Consider the following 11037-nt stretch of genomic DNA (forward strand, 5'->3'; position numbering starts at 1 on the left):
CGTACTGGTAGGGGAATCCGTAAAAGTTCCTGTTAATTTGTTTGTAGGTACATTTTATTTGTATCCAGCCATGAAAAAAATTCCTATAGCATGCACATTAAAGGAAAACGATACAATTTTATTTATAAAAACAAACACATGTAAATGAAACAATTACTATAAGCAATAATAAGCCATTGGCTTGCCAGTGACAGGGGCTCAGGATACTTTGAAACACTTAAAAGTAAAGTCATTGAAGCAAGGAAAAGAATCAACATTCTAAAGTGATCGTAAGAACGTAATGCGCAATCAACAAACACAAGTAAACATACACTTCATATGGAAAAACAACCAGGCAATGAGAAATACATATCTTTGAAGAAACATCAAATGTACAGGCCAAATTGTTAAAGAGAAAAATTGGATGGGTATAGGCATACTTCCAAAGAGAGAACTTGAGTGGAAAGCCGGAAGACACAAAACAAACATCGGGCACTGGGGAACATGGACATGACGGAAAATGATTATAAACAGGAATATACAAACTAGGAAATGACATTGAGCAAATACATGTATTCAGAAACCTCAGACTTTGTAACTGTCAGTCATTCACCAACGATGACCGGGTAAGCACTTCCACGCACCCGGCTCTACACTTTGTACACGTGACATTTATTCTGTATTTTACCTTTTTACACACGACACTTTGATTCTTGCACACGACTCTAGCAGAAAGTCATGTGACCCTTTGAGATGGGTGATTCTCATTGGTTGAGCTGTTCAGCGACGCTCATATTTTATTAATTTGTAAGCCTCTAGAATCCTTTAAAATTAATACGTCATTAAACTTTGAACATCTTTCATGCCCGCATAAAATGCCCACAACACCAATACTGCTACACGGTAACCGGGCAATTCATGGACAGCGTGAATAGCGCCCTCGTGAGATTACACCATTCAACTACAATTAGAGAATCACCAGGCCAAACCATCCTCGGCATCCAAAGCCCCCGACTATATATGGTTTGGTTATACTCAACTCTACAGGATTGTACACAAGACAAGCTTGTGTACATGTATATAGGCTGTAGCGAAGCACGTTGAGCGCCGCCCAACAGAAAAATGCCAAAGCAATTGCAAGAATGATTAAAACAAACAAATTGAGGAATTTTCGCATGAATAACGGCGTTTTGATATAACATAAACTTGCAGTCTACTACATTAAAGACCAAGATTCTGAGTCACCTGCAAATGCTTCTCTAGCGAATCAGCTATATAACCATGCTTACTTTCTTCTCTCCTCCATCTAAGATGTCTACAAAGACAACGATCTTGTACCTGATTATTAGCAGTAGCAGTTACACCCCAAGATCGAAGAGAATGCAAACCAAAATTCATCCCATGCAGGGGCATTCAAATGATGCACTCCCTATAGCCCTAATATAACTCAGTGGTTTATCTTTTGCAATGAGTTTGCATACGTTTTTCGACCTAAATGCTGGTCTGAAGAAGAAAAATTAGAATCTAAATAATGCCACCCAATGAAATGTATTTCCTCATCATTCTATGCGGACATGCTGAAGAAGAATCTTTGGCGATGACTACTTCGCTACCTGCTGTAAATTGATTAGTTTTTCTTCTCGTTATTCTGACAAAAAAAATCCAAACGAATTGTTATATCTTCACAACGAATGGAACTCAATTCGTCATACCGCAGAAAACCAGCAAATGCCATAGTGATGATACATATATTTCTGACTTCAATGAGATCTTGGGAATCTACATGCTTATCACCTAACTCAATTAACATTTCAGTTGTAACTGTATCTTTCTTGACCACCTTGTGACCTGTTGTGGGCTTGGCAGATTCTTGAAGATTTCGGACAAAGGAGTTGGCTGTGGGATCTGCTATGCCGTTCATGTCGTATGCCCATTTGATGGCGTAAACTGCTGCGGTGATGACGCTCCAGAAGCTTAGTCAAGTAAACTGCTACGTGGATTAGCTCCGCTGGTATATCTGGAAAACTGCTGTCCTGGCAAAAGTTGGACCATCGCTTGAAAGCCCAATAATAGTTTTTAAGTGTGTTGTCACTTCTATAGCTGCTATCAGATGACTGTACATCTTCTCTCCCAAATCATGCTCAGTTACACCTGCTCGTATCAGAGCCTCCTTCACATGCTCCTTCAGACGGATACCTACAAAGACAATTGGGTATATATTAATTTCCTCAACCCTGTGCCTTCAAAACACAACGCGTAAGGCAATCAATTTGAATTTGATCGGGTTCTCGGAAAAAAATTCTAAACTTGTGGCGACTATGGGTGATTACATCACAGTTAGGAAGAATCTTGCTCTCTTTTACAAAGCTTTTAAACGCTCCATTACATTACCAGAAACCAAGTCTGGCCAAAAGGGGGCACTTTTCCATTGTGGGATAAGCAAGGTACCTATAGCCTTTTCTTTTCCCATTTTGTTTACTGCTCGAAGCATAGGTATAGGCGGAGGGACAATCCTATTACATTCGCCAGACCAATTCTGGCTAAATGCACAACTCCCTCGGCATGAGGACACCAAAACCTAGAGTTAAACTTTTTGCAGTGTGCATTCAGGTTCGTTGCAAATCTGTCAATCGAATGAGGGTCCCAAGCTATATCCAGCTCGGTAAAAATTGAAACATGAATCTGCCAGTCATCGCTATCTCTGGTTCTACTAAGCGCATCTGCTTTCATGTTATCCCTTCTTTTGATCCACTCCGGTTGAATAACAATTTCACTTTCTTGACACAAATCTTGAATATGTAATGCAACATGTTTCAAACCTGACTCGTTACTGCCAGAGTTTATGATCTTCTTTACATTCTTATTATCAGTGAGCCATCTTACTTTTATGTTTTCTAAAATTTTAACATAGCTTTTCAGAACTCCGTTTACTGCCTCAGTTTCCCTCCAACTGGAGCTTTGCTGAGCTTCTTCTTGGTTCCATGAACCTATCACCTCAGTGCCTTCAACCAAGGCTCCCGCACATCGATTTCGTGATAATGTTTGTACTGAATCTGGAGGCCTTTATCATTTAGAATTCCTGCTTCCTTTCTCCAAAATTTGATTTCATTGTACGCATCGTCAACAATGAACACACGTGCATTCCAGCAAGCCCTGGTATCTACACAGTGGTATAAGGCTCCCGTCTTTGATCGCACAAGTTTCCCTATTGAATAGGTCAATGATATTATTTGGCCAACAACAGAGGCCAACTACCTAGCTGAAACCAGATTGCAATTATCCATTTCCAATAGTTTGAGGAGACAATCAAGAGCCTCTTGCACTCCATCTATTCTTGTACTTGCTGCATGCAATGTACCTGAGGACATGGACCACTTGAACACCAACCAATGGGAAGGTTCCCAAACACAGAATCCCAATCTTGCAACAACTTGTGGATTTCTTGACTTAGGTTTACTGCTACTTGAAAATTATCACCTCCTGTGATACCGTCGTCCAAATACATGACAACTCTATGACCTTTTGACCATAAAAGGAAATCACTGTTTTCATCATCTTTGTGAAAATGAAGGGTGCAATAGCCAGGCCAAAGGGCAGTGCATTAAATTTATAAAAACATATGCGTCCCTTTGTTTCATGCAAAACCAAGGTAAGTCCTATGACTGGTTAAAATTTCAATATGACGATACGCGGATTTTAGGTCGAATGTGAACAAAAATCACCCTGCCGAAAAATCTGCCTCGCTGTAGAGACATCTTCTTATTTGAACTTTAATTGTGCCAGATGGGGATTCAAATTTCTGCAATCCAGAACGAGCTTAGCTTTCCCGCTTTTACTAAAAACAACGGTCAAAGGATTGACACCTGTGGGCTTTTGATCACATTCTGAAATACAGCTTTTTTTTAGCTTTTCAATCTCCTCTGAAACAAAAGTAGCATTTTGAATCGCCGACTGATTATTATTTAAAAGAAAAGCCTCTTGAGCTTCTTGAATGGGATAATGTATCCATCCTTAAGAACTGTTCGAACATAAGAGTTAACCTTAACATCATATTACTTTGTTAGCGAATTTTTCAAACGACCAACTGGTGAAATCAAATCAATTTGCACAATAGTTTCTTTATCAAAACCTGCCCAGATGCTATTTGGTCAGCACCCTGCATTCGTTCAAGGGAAAGGAACTCATCACTTATCTTATCGCTCTTTCCTAGCTGTTTGATGAAGCACTTGTGTTTCCAGTGACCAGGCTGACCACATGCGAAGCAAACACCCGCCTTGCAGAGCAGCCGTGGTCCTGGGATCTGCTCTGCAGATGTAGGCCACGAAAAAAATCTGCTGGTTTTCTTACTCTCTTGGCTTGATCGAGCTTCAACTTCTTCGCAGCTCTAAATTCAGCTCCACTAATGCGCTTTTCGTCTTCAGAGCCCGACGCTAATGGGCTTGTTTCGTACGCGGTGACAGCCCGCCATCCCGAATCAGACGAATCAGCCATTTGTATTAGCTTCTGACGATGCCTAATCAATGAAATACCTTCTAGCTGCCACATCTTTGGCGGCTTGTAGAAATCTCTCATGCTGTCCAGATTGGACTGCACGTCCTTCAGCTTGTTGGCGACCTTGACATTAAATTTCTACTGATCTTCGCAGCTCTTACGTTTGAATCTGTAGCTGTCATTTGTCAGAATATTTTGTGTAATTTTCGATAGTTGATTGTCGGAAATTTGCTTTTGGGTGTCGCTCACTTTGCCCTCGAATACTGAAAATTTGACCGATATCAAATCGTCAAGCTCGTCCAATAGGGCGTCACTTGCGATCCTGCCACGGCCTGCTTAACTCGATCCTCGATAAAGGCAGCTTGTTGTTGTTGTTGTGAGATTAATGGCACCTTTGGCACTATTGTGCCCTTTGTGCCAACTTCAAATACAGTTGCTGAGTCACGAAGAAATCTTCCTCACAATGACGACATCAGGCTTGAGCTTTGAGAACAATGACGGGTGAGAAGAAAAGAATGGACAAGTCTGAAAACCCAAGAACTGAAAAATGACTCTGTAAAAGGAGGCGTGTACTGTAGGATATTTACATGCATACATGCAAAGAAACTGGACAAGGCTTAGATGAGAAGAGCTACATATGAAATGTGGAAAATATGTACATGTGTAAGGCAATCAGTAGATGAAGGATGTTATGGGGGTGATATGACATCAACGATCCTCCAGACATGGAGATGCTACAGTGTCCTGCAAGCCAGCCGTCTCCCTTGCAATTTAAGAGCCCGTGCTCCGCCGGTACGTTCGCAGGCTGCATACTCCAGGTGTTGATAGGCAGCACTCTGTCCAGCCAATCGTTTGACGTACATATCTCACCAGAAAGCATGGGCAAATATGAATAAATGTAAATGTATGTATAGCATGCATGTTCATATTAGATGTTACTGTTAGTAGCCTTGATGTATTTCAGTAAGTGGGGAATATTATATTTTGAGTTTAAAACATTTTTAAGAGTCATTTGATCTGGAGTTAATTTTAATGATTTTTGAAGTTTTCTCCTGGCACTAACATATTTGTTACAATTTATGAGAAAATGCTCAGCATTGTCGTATGTGTTGCATGTTTCACAAAATCCGTTCGCATGTTTACCGATTTTTTTATAGAAACTATTTAGATTTTTACACATATCAAGCCGGAGTCTGTGAATCTGAACTTCTTGCCAGCGTGAGAGGTTCCACGTGTTCATGTTAAGGGAAACAATGGGTTGTATTTTTTTAAGTAAAGAAGCTTTAGAATTATTCCATTCTCGTTGCCACTGTTGTTTGATGCAACTTTTGAGTTGATGTTTAACTTCTGTTATAGAAAGGGGCAGTTTATGGTCAATAATAGTTTTTTTAGTACCCTTTTTTGCAATCTGGTCAACTTGTTCGTTTCCTTTAACTCCACAGTGTCCTGGTATCCATTCAAAAGTAACATTGTTAGCCTGATGTTGAATATTAATAAGTGTATGCCGAATATCACAAGTTAATTTGTTTCTTGGGATAGGCCGAGATATAGCTTGTATAGCATTTAGACAATCTGTGAATATACAGGATTGCATAGGCTGAATATCTTCAATCCATTCAAGGGCCAATAAAATGGCAAAGAGTTCCGCTGTAAAAATAGAGGCTTCGTTGTTTAATCTGATGTTCTTAGAATAATTAAGTTGGGGTATGTATATACCACATCCCACAGTGTTATTATTTGGGTCGACAGAACCATCTGTATAGATATGAAGTGAGTTACCCCAAGTTCTATGTATGATCTCTGTAGCAAGGGAACCCTTTTCATTGGTATCCATAATATGTTTAACATGGTTTAAAATTTCTGTTGAGATATCAGGTTTAGTATAATGCCAGTAAGGAAAAGGATTGTGTAATGGGAAGGTATTAAAATGCAGTTTACCTGTTCTGGCTTCAAATGGGGCTTGGTATAGATTATTTTTCCATTTTTTAGCAAAGTAGTGTTTCTGCCAGCAGTCTATTTGGACGTATTTATTAGGATGAGAAGCATGCATATCCAGTTTGATATTATATAGATTACATAAATAATTACGGCTGAGATAAAGAGGAGGATCTCCACACTCTATTTGCAGTTTCTGTAACGAGGTTCCATACAGTGCTCCGCAGCATATCCTCAGAGCCTGGTATTGTATACTATCTAATTTTTGCTTGTGTTCTAAAGCCGCTGAGTTGAAGGCTTCACATCCATACTCCAGAATTGGTTTGATAAGAGTTTTGTACAGGCGAAAGAGAATACAACAGTCTGATCCCCAATCAGTTCCACTAATACATCTGAGGATGTTAAGTTTAGCTTTGCTTCTATTGACGACATAGTTGATGTGTTCCTTCCATGTTAGTTTGTTGTCAAAGATGACACCAAGAAATTTAGCTGAGTTTTGAAATTTGATGTCAGAATTATTTATCTTCAGTTTAGAGGAAGCATTTCGTTTATGAGTAAATAGGACAGCGTAGGTCTTGGGAGTTGATATTTTAAAGCCCCATTTTCCACACCAAGAGGAAATGTTATTGAGACTTTGTTGGATCTTATTGGTAATGAAATTAATATTTCTATTGGATTTCCATATGACTATGTCGTCTGCATATTGACAGATATTAACTCCATTAATACATTGAGAAAGGTCATTAACAGCAATATTAAAGAGTGTTGGACTAATAACACTACCTTGGGGTGTGCCATTTTTAACAGTACATGGTTCAGAATAAGTGTTACTTATTTTAACCTGGATTTTCCGATTCGTTAGAAAGTCATTGATCCATCGGGTAATGCGCCCACCAATTCCAAGTGATTGTAATTTGATGACAATTCCTTTGGGCCACAGCATATCATATGCTTTTTCAAGATCCAGGAAGACCGCCAAAGTACTTTCTCTGTTGGCAAAAGCCTTGTTTATGCTAGATTCAAGATGAATGATATGGTCTTTGGTGCTTCTCCCTTTCCGGAAACCAGACTGATTATTACTTATCAAATTGTGCTTCTCCAGGTACCAGATAAGTCTATTATTGACCATGCGCTCCATTATTTTGCAGAAGGTGGAGGTGAGCGCAATTGGCCGGTAAGATTTAGGATCGGTGGGAGTTTTGCCGGGTTTAAGAATAGGAGTAAGTATGGCTTCTTTCCATTGGCTAGGACACTGAGAAGTACTCCAGATCTTGTTGAAAATGATGAGAATAATTTCACGTGCTTTTTGAGGGAGATGTTTAATAATGTCATTGCCGATACCATCTTTACCTGGAGAGGTACACTTTGCTGCATCAATGGCAGTTTCCAGTTCAGACATAGTAAAAGGTTCATTAATAACATTATCATTATCATCATTAAGGTGAAAATTATTTTCAGCATTTTGTTTAGTTTTTAAAAAGGAGGGACTGTAATTTTGATCATTGCTGATAGAAGCAAAACTTTGAGCAAGTAAGTTAGCTTTATCTTCGTCAGAGATAAACTCTTTATCACTGTCTTTTATGACTGAGATGTTAACCTTAGTATGAGTATTGTTAATATGATGAATTTTGTCCCAAATCTTTTTGGAAGGAGTTTGGGAGTTCAAAGTATCGCAAAAACTTTTCCAATCATCTCTTTTAGCAGCTTTAATAGTTTTACGAACAATAGCACAGGTACGTTTGTAAGCTATAAGGTCTTTAGGGCAACGGGTTTTCCTTAACAATTTAAGGGCTTTTTTCCGGTTTTCAACAGCTTTTTTACAGTCATCATTCCACCATGAAGTAGATGTCTTTTTGTTCTTTTTATGAGAAACTGTACGCGGGATGGAATGATTGATAGCCTCAGTAAGTTGCTCAATGTACTCGTTATAAGCATCTTCAGCATTAATATTAATGCTTGGCTCAGTAATAAGGTTATCACAAGCTCGTTCAAAGGCATCCCAGTTGGCTCTTTTGGTGGACCAACGTGAGTTATAGTTTTTGGAAGTGTACTGGCATTTTTGGTTAAATTCAATAATGATAGGGTAGTGGTCGCTTCCCCAAGTATCATCTAAGGTAGTCCAGTTACTCTTGGCTGCGAGATCTGGAGAGGTGATAGTAATGTCAATGCAAGTAGTAGTACCATTGGAGGTGTTAATTCTAGTACCGTTTCCACTATTAACACAGACAAGATTGTATTTGTCCATTACATTTTCAATGATATTACCATTGGCATCAGTCATTTTGCTTCCCCAGAGGGAGTTGTGGCTGTTAAAGTCTCCACAAATAATAGTATTCTTACTTATATGATTTTCGATGTCGGTTAAAGAATCGTCCTTCAAAGTGAGACAAGGGTTATAAGCATTAATAATTTTTAATTTACTTTTATCACTATTATACACTTCAAGAACTTGATACTGGAAAAGGGAATTTTTGTCAGCAATGTTTTGAACAACGAGGGCTTTTTTGGTAAAAATAGCACATCCCCCGCCACAGGATTTAAGGTCAGGTTTCCTGTCCAATCTGTAAATGTTATATCCAGGAAGATTGAAATTCTTACTTTCTTTAAGCCATGTTTCTTGTATACAAATTATGTCGGGTTTGTCGTTCCAGTCATTTATAGCATGCTTGAATTCATTTCCGTGTGCAATAAGTGATTGTGCATTCCATTGTAAGATAAAGACCATGAGGATAAGATTCATGTTTATTTTTGCCGACTTTCCCCTTTTGATCGATTGGATGTTTTCAATGCTGTTGTGAAGTTTCAGGTTGTGAGGACATAGCAGGGGCTCCTCTCTGTTTGGTTTTGGACTGAGAGGATTTCTTTTGTGTCCCCTGCGGGGATGTACCAGTGCTTGAGGATTGTGTATGAGCGTTACGTTTTCTTTGTTTGTCTGATGCCTGATGTGTTTTGGTTGATTGATGGAATATGTGATCACAGAGAGACTTTATTTCTGATTCCCTACTTTCTTTATTTTTAGTTGACTCCCAGATTTGAAGCGTTCCAATAAGTAGTTCTATTAGCGAGTTATCTGCCAACAAATATGGTGAAATAGATTCAGTTTGGCTAGCTACTGATATATCTTCGGTTTGAGTAGAAATCTCTCTTTTGGACGACGGTTGCAGATTCTGTCTTCTTTGTTCACTGCTGACATGTACATTTTGTGTATTTTGTGTGTTCGCCCATGTTTTGTTTGGAGTCCAGGTTTTCATTTTAGGTGTTGGAGAAAGTGTGTCAGGCTTTTCCGCATGGACAGTGATGTCTGTACGGATGGACTTTGCTGCCTCAGCGTAGGATATGTTGTAGGTTACTCTAACTTCTTGGATTTTCTTTTCTTCTCTAATGGTATCACAACCGGCATAGGCAGAGGAGTGGCTTCCACCACATCTGCTGCATTTGACTTGGTCTTTTTTGTCACACTGATCGTACGTGTGAGTACCACTACATCGTACACATCTTGTTTTGCTACGACAATTGTTTGCTGTGTGTCCAAGGCGTTGGCAGTTGAAACAGCGTATGACTGGCGGTATGTATGGCTTAACATCGAAGTATTGATAACCGAGTTGAATGCGCTGAGGCAGGTGAGGCGTGTTAAATGTGAGGCAGACAGAGAGGCTGTTTCCAGTTTGTCCATTTCTTTTGAAAGTGAGCCTTCGTACATCCATGACACCATCTTTTTTGCATTCCTTGAGGATTTCTTTATCAGAGAGTTCAACCGGTACTCCAGAGATAACACCTTTACTTTGTGTTTCTGATTTCGCGAACTCGGTGGTTACGGACCACTGTCCAAGCGTATTGATTCTTTTAAGTTTTTTAGCCTGACCAGGTGTGTGGCATTTAACACTGATGCCACCTTGGTTGGTTTTAGTGACATTTTTGATGATGTTCGATCCGATTTCATTGAGAGCTTTGGCTATTTTAATAGGATTTATCTGAGCAAGTTTGGCATCTGGAGAATTTATGATAACAATGGTAGGATTTGCATTTTCTTGGGACGAATACGGATAAGCATTTACATTTCTTCTCTTTTGGTATCGAGAATAAGAACTGTTGTCAGACTCTGTAGAATCTTCACTTGGGCTTATTGGTTTCGCTCTTTTTCTGGACGTTGGTCTCCATGAAGTTTTTGGCGAGCTGACCTGAGTTTCCATATCTTTGGCATGCTCAGTATTTTCGTTACGTGTATCTGCATCGTTATCGTCATTATCATTTTGGTCATCTTGGGCTTGACTCATGAGAATGTCTAATGTAGAGCGTGGTTGATTATTGTTTTGGTTTCGACTATGCTTAGATTTATATTCTGATATCTGCTGTTGTGATAGCTGATCCCATGTCATGTCTTCCTCACTTTCGTCGGCCATGTTGGCTCGACGATGTACATGTAGCTTTAGTACGCGTAGTTATAATCTGCAGATCTTACTGTAAATGGTCATAAAAGCAGCAAGGAAAAAAAGAAACAGCAAAGCAAGCAGAGTCATGCAAGCATGAAAGCAAAGAAAAGATTGCGTATGGAGGTCTCACCACTCGCACAGCAACGTAGAGAACACGTCCGTACCCGTTCAAAGCTCAAGCCGCTCTCCTAAAGGCAGCTTG

General features: G+C 39.4%; 1 pseudogene; it reads right to left on the reverse strand.

Annotated features, from left to right (window-relative positions):
• Positions 1 to 414: 414 nt before the first annotated feature.
• Positions 415 to 5333, reverse strand: LOC147799875 (uncharacterized; annotated as a pseudogene).
• Positions 5334 to 11037: the final 5704 nt, after the last annotated feature.

The sequence above is a fragment of the Acanthaster planci genome, linkage group LG02 (genome assembly GCF_054643075.1).
Source record: "Acanthaster planci isolate LZ-2023a linkage group LG02, COTS_SCS, whole genome shotgun sequence".
NCBI classification, from domain to species: Eukaryota; Metazoa; Echinodermata; class Asteroidea; order Valvatida; family Acanthasteridae; genus Acanthaster; species Acanthaster planci.